The sequence below is a fragment of the Kryptolebias marmoratus genome, linkage group LG3 (assembly GCF_001649575.2).
Source record: "Kryptolebias marmoratus isolate JLee-2015 linkage group LG3, ASM164957v2, whole genome shotgun sequence".
Classification (NCBI taxonomy): Eukaryota; Metazoa; Chordata; class Actinopteri; order Cyprinodontiformes; family Rivulidae; genus Kryptolebias; species Kryptolebias marmoratus.
The window spans coordinates 17,137,380-17,144,456 of NC_051432.1; positions in this window are offsets into that span (position 1 = coordinate 17,137,380).

The following is a 7,077-nucleotide window of genomic DNA, read 5'->3' on the forward strand; positions in this document are numbered from 1 at the left end:
CTAATTAAAGCCTTCGGCAGCTGAGATTTAGAGAGCATAATAAATAACAGCAGCCAATAAATGATTTGTTTGTGAGGCTGTTGAAAAATAAATTACAAATCTATACTTCTAAACGCTCTCTTTTTAGGACTAATTTCTTGTTTATCCTGCGTAATGTCACATCTTTTATCTGGACGTTGAGCCCATGCTAAAGTTGCAAATGGCTTTAATTAAATGTTATCAATAAATACTTAATGTTTTGGTTGCTGGTCATCAATTCCATAAGTGTAGCAGGTTTCACACAGGTTTTAACTTTACGAGAGCACAAGGGCAGTGTTAGAAGAAGCATTTAGATACTCACCGTTTACATCTGGGCCACAGCAGCATGTTGGTCCCTCTGACTTACAGATGAATTTGAGATATTTTGATTATTCAAAATTATTTATGTAAGCATTATTGTTTAAGCAGCATGTTAATATCACAGCTGCTGGGCATGAATTTAGATTAAACTACTTCATGTACACTTTTATACAGTGGAGCTGGATAAATACAGATTTCATGAGGGAATTTATTGATAAAAACAAACAAACAAAAAAGTCCCAAAACACTAATTATGATTATTTGATATGTGACTTACTAGATATATGGTATGTGTTTTGTTTTTATTCTTAAAAATGCAAAAAGTTAGGGAAGATTTTGATGTTATCAAGTCATTAACATTTATCAGTCCAAACATTTTGTAAGTTTTGATTTAATACTTGTTTTCTTGTTTAAAAGCTTGTTAAACTACATACACTAAAAACTAAGTTTTGACTAATGCAGAAAAGTCAAAACTATTTTTTTTTCTTTACAATAAAGTTTAAATGCTTGAATAAAACAGCAGACAAATGAAGCTTTAGTGGCAGGTAAATAAAAAGCACAGAGATCATCACTGCACAGAAAAGATAAACTCTTCGATACGTATTGTTCGGGAGTTTCCTTCTTGAATGTTATATTTGCACAGATGGCTACGTTTCCTTCTTAAAGGGGAAGTTCGGATATTTCAAAGTAGGTTTTATGAACAGTTAATTTTTTTTTTGTAGACGTGAATTGCTGCCATCTTCAAACAACTCGAATATCAACTCGATTGATGTGAACGCTATTTTATAAACCTTTACATAGAGTCAGTTGTGTATTACCTGAATATTCAAGCAGAAATATTAGAATATCCCTACTGATGCTCCAGGCTGCACTAGAAGAGCTACAGCTAGCTACTGCTGTTTAGAATCAAAGATCTTTATGTAAATAGTAAAACTGGTGGCAATGTAAAGGTTTGTAAAATTATATTTGCATAAAGAGCAATGAGCTGTTAACTCGTCAGTCTGGTCAGAATTAAACTCCATTTCTCCTAAATGAGAAAGGGGATCCAGCTGCAGATGATGGGGAGAATCTCCCCTAAAACAATTTCTTTTTTTTATACAAGTTTGTACCTTAACTCTACCTTTACTCTAACCTTTAACCTCCTACAGTAACATCTTACCCTATCTCTTTGGTGTACAATCCTGGTCCTGGAGGGCCACTGTCCTGCATGTTTTAGTTGTTTTTCTGCTCTTCAGCAGGTCTTTGAGTTCTGCACAAGCCTGGTAATCACTCAGTCATTCAAATCAGGTGTGTCCAAGCAGGGAAACAACTAAAACATGCAGGATAGAGACCCTCCAGGACCAGGATTGGACACCTCTGTCCTAACTGGTTCTGTAAAGATGTAGATCACTGGATGCTCTTGTGAACTGAGGCATTTCAAAGAGCTTTCTACCACAGGTGAAATATAAGTTGTTCATAAGCTTTTCACAGAATCTGTCTTCAGAAGATCTAAGTTACTGCTTTAACTTTAAATCACAAAAAAAGTTACTTGCGTAGAAAACTTTTTCTCTCGACTCGACGCCGAGTCTCTCTTCTCTGGTCCAGTTTTATTACAAACTCCTTCTTTCTCAAACAACACCTCACGAAGAGTTGGATGCATTTGTTTTTACACTTCTGCTCCAAAAGTTAACAAAAGAAATAAAAAAATCAAACCACTGTTATGTACGTTTTTGGAAAAGATACAGAATGGGTGTATAACCCGGGAGTATCAATTAAAAGCCCTGCAGAGCTTTGTCGCAATTTGTGTTCAATAAACATTTGTGAAGTGTGGTGCTGAAAGTTTGAAAGGCTGTAACATTTACATGACCCCGAATACTCAATTTCAACATTTGAAAGACGTCTCAGTCTATTTGAGAATGTATAATTCCAGTCTTGCACCTTATTTTTTTTTTTTGAATAAAGTTTGGCCATGAGCTTCCCTTACTCCAGCCGACTGCTCCTTCAGACTCAGTAAAACTCTTCTGACCACAAAGCAGCAGACCAATACTTTCTCCTCACACAAATAGCAGAGGAGTTTGGGGAGTTTGTTAATCCTGTGTAAATGTGTTTTGTGGATTTATAACAGCTTATCCCTCTTTTCCCTGAGGTACCCTGTCAGAGGTGCTGAAGGGACTTTGAGGTGCCAGGGTCAATGCTTTGAGCCGTTTAGTCCTTTTTCACTCAGGGAAGCTCTGTTCCCCTCCTGCCTGGCGTCAGATCAACCCCAATCCCTCAGGAAGATCTGGAGGAAGTTGAAAGAAGTTTCCAGAGGAAGTTGGAGAAGTCCCCCCTGTCTGAAGTGGCTTTGATAAATGTCAAAAAAAAAAAAAGGTGGATGGGTGAATTATTCCATACAGCCACATTCTCTTCAGGTGAGTCAGACTTCTTTCTGTAACAGCATCGTTCACACGTTAACACTTTAAGGCCTGTACTTCCCTTTTTTGTAATCTTTTGAAGTGGTATTGCAATTACCTGAGTTTTCTAAAGGGGCTTTGTCATATTTCTGTTACATTTAAAAAAAAATTTTGATCATTTTCAAAAGGACTAAATTACATTTTTAATCGTTTGACCACCAATAGGTCTGTTTAGCTACTTTTACTGCACAAACAGTTCCTGTGATTTCTAAATAATAGTAATATTAATAAAAATAAAAATCATGATTCAACAGATCACAGAACAGCTTACTAAATTCCTCCACTGACTCCTCTTTACTGAAATGTTTTATTTAATATAGCATTTTAACAATTTTTTGAAATATAGTTATTATTTGTTAAAGCTTTGAAGCAGAAAGGCCAAAATGGACAACCTTGGGCTCTCTGGATAAAAGATACCCAGAAAAAGGTTTTGAAATCTGAGAAATCTTCTGACCTTCATTGAGCAGAGTGACATTCTAAAAACTCACAAAACTTTATGTTTTAATCTCCATTGACTCACAAGCGGCTCTGTAATGATGTTATAGAACCAGTGATAATATTTTCAAGAGTTGCAGCTATGATTTAAATATCAAAAACCCAAACGATTCTTCTTTTATTACATTTAAAGTCGTACCATGAAGCAGTAAAGTGGCGTTAAAGTGTTGTCGTCGCAGGGGCAACAACAGCGAATGATGTGGAAAAACCAACACGGAATGAAACGTTTCCAGATTAGCTCAAAGAAAACATCGGAGTGTGTTTTTGGTACAAGTCCAACATTAATTACTCAGAGGAGTTGGTCTCTGATGGTAAAACAAAGAATTTTCTTGCTGCTCGAATTACGAATTCAGAATACACAAGCGAGCAACACAATGGCTGCATTACTGTGACATTTGCCTCGCGTTCCTCCTGACCTCCAACTTTTAAAGAAAAGCTTATTGAAAGAGACCAGCCTCTCAGTGACTGCTGAGCTTTGATGAAAATGATCCTTAACGTAACGCAACACTTTAATATAAATGTTCGTGACTTTTCTGTAATTCATGCATTAATAAATGCAAGACTCAGCGTGAATTAATGCATGAATAAATGTATGACATATGAAGTCATGAGGGTCCATGCTAATGAAGAAGCGCGATGTGTTGACTCTTTACTTGGCACATAATAAAAAAAAAAGGAAAACAAACTTAGTTAAGCTCATTAACTTACAACCGAGTGATTATACATTAATTAGCTTGTCAGGTCAAGAGAGCCCTCAGCCTTATTTCATCATGACTCAGTTCAAATAAAATAACACAAGTCAGGGATTTTGTTGAGTTTAAGTGTCTTGGGTCAGATTTATGTCAAACTTCCCTTTGAGCTGTTGGAAGTGGGTATATTTTAGCATCTTAAATTTCTGCTCTTCAGAGGCTGGTGTGTCTTTTTCCGTCAAACGCCTCTGTGCAAAAAAACAACAACAAGAACTCAGGAGAACAATCATCAATAAAACGAAAATAACTCAAAGTGACACGAAACTAAACAAGTAAAAAACTCAAAATACAAAACCAAAACAGACGCACTGAGATCATGACAGGAATATTCACTCTGACTGAGCTGATGAGCTAACGGCTAGTCTGAGCCGAGGCAAGGTTGGTGTCATTTTAAAACTCTGCTACTCTCAGAAATATTCATGCTAACAATATTTAAAAAATATTTACTCTGATATCAGTTTTGCATAACATGGTTATTTAGACAAAATTCTGTGATTGTTTGCAAGTGTTGGCAGCAGCAGCTAGCTGTAGCACCTTTTAGTGCAGCCTGGGGCACTTTAAGCGTTTTCTCCCAGAATAACAGCTGCTTCACAAAATGAACGACAACGTAAAGGTTTATAAAATAGTGTTTGCATGAATATTACAGGATGGCAGAAGTCCAGTTTGGTCTTTGTCTTTGCTCACAGGGGTAAAACACACATAAGAGTGTTTTATGTATCCGTCACGACTTTACTGTACCTAAATCTATAAAAACTAAATAAAAAGCTACACCATAAAGCTGATGCTTTGCGTCTGGATCATTTCTTCTCACAAGGCTGTCCTATGCATGCGACCAAAACCCAGTCAAACATCTGTTTATAGCCATCAAATATTTATGAGTCGGTCTTTTAGTCTGCGCTCAGACTCCTTCTCCCTAAAATCAAAATTACAATCACCAGGAAATAGGATTAGCTCATGGGTGAACTGATCATTTTCAGTCTTGGGCAAACTGCTTTTTTTAGAAGAGTTGTGCTACTGGAGTCAAGGTATAAAATGCATTCCAGAGCTGTCCGAAATGTTATACTCGACGTGCAAAGAGGAAAAAGCAAGACTGGTTGTGACACAGTTTGGACACATTCTTGCAAACACAAACAGCAAATTTTAAACTAGTTATTTAGGGTGCACTATGAAGGAGGTTTGGGTCTGTATTTTAATTTTCAGTAATGATGGTTTACTGTCATTTATACCTGGCAATAAAACTTTAAACTTTAATTATGGTGTGTCAGTGTTTTATTAAAATTAGATTTATTAGGCCACTGTCCTTTTAAAGTGCTAATAAACTAAGGTAAATTAAACTAAATAGTAGAGAGTGTGGCAAACGTTGAATAGCCATGATCAGATCAGCATCTCAAAAGAAGCAACAAAGACTTCTGATGTGTATCACTTGTTAAAATTAAATTACATGGAATAAAATTAAAGGCCATATCATCCTTTCAAGTCAGAGTTTATACTAAAATGATGAAAAATGACCAAGTGGGAGCTGTTTTGGTCAAACTTTGAAAGTAATGTTATGCACAATCTCATTAGTATGTGTCGTTAATGACTCTCAGGTATAACCACACAAAACTTTAGCCCAACATCTGTAAAACTGTTTTCATTTTTTAAAAAAGTAAGTTGGCCATGGCAAACATCTTGCATCAGATTGACTCCAAAAGGTAATTAGTCGGAGTTTCATTAAAACTGGTCTAGTGGTTCATGAGGTAGTTTGGCAACACCATTATTGCCTTTCAGCAGCAGGTGATGATAAAATGGAAACAGACTGCAGAGATTTGCAGGTAGGATCTTTAAGTTTTAGGTAACTATACATCCACAAATAAACCTGTGAGCACAAAGGTTCAGCTAAATCTTCAAACTGTGAATCAACATTCTGCACAAAAAGATGAATGTTTGGACTTCGAACCAAATCTTTCAGATCTTTTAAGAAAGCCCTGCTGAAAAACACATGGATAAGGCTGTGCTAAGGGATTCGAAGGAGGAACAGTCAATATGACGATACTATGAAGTGCATTTTCCCATAGTCATTTATAAAGCTGTGGGATGAAATATAAGAATTTTGGAGGACAAACCATTTCTTTGCTGCACCTGGGTGGTATTGGTTGGACAATGGTTTTCCAATGGCTAAACGGCACAAAGTTACTACTACTAGGTTTGTCCATGAAGAGCTGCAGACAAGTTTTTAACACGAGTCTTCATTTTTTTCTCTTCTTTCTGTGGAACAATGTTCTTTATTTTGTTAGACTTGTTAAAAATGTTTAATTCATGTCTTTGTTCTATATGTATCGCTGTTCAGATCTCTCAGCTTGTGTGGGCTGGCTCAAAAGCAGTAAAATCACTGGTTCTGTCTCCACTTCTTCCATAAGACGAAATGTCCTCAAACGAGACATTTAACAGCATATTACTCATGGAGCTAGGCGTGTGAGCGTTTGTGTGTGATAGTGAAAGAATGCTGTGTAGAAAGAAGTTGTTTTAAGTGTGTTTTGTAGAACCCAGTGAGATTCAGCCAGTTTTACAGATACTAAGCTCAAATTTCACATGGTAGTAGGTGAGAATTATGCCCAACCTTTACTTTAAATACTAACCCATTTCATAAGGTGTCAAAATATCACATGAGATGGAGTACATCTTTTACAAGGTTTGATCAAAACGGCTAAAACTGTTTTTTTTTCTCAGCATAAGATGATCTTAGTCTTAAACTCTGACATGAAAAGTACTGGGTGACATGCATTCCTTCAAGGAATGGTAGGATTTTAATTGAAGAACCGTAACGTCCTTAAACACACACACACACACACAGTGCAAGATCCCGACAAAGTGATTACTCTTCAGAGGCTTCAGAAACCTTTTAAACAGCATCTCTGTCTCCCCTCTGCAGATCACTAAGATGGCGGTTGTCGCTGTCAGCGCCGTCAGCTGAGTGCATGTTGGCTGATGTCAGTGTTTCTGCTGCTGTAACAGGTATGATGGTGTGACTCGTCTATGATGAAACAAAAGTTGACAGCTTTAAAAAAAAAGAGGTGGACAGT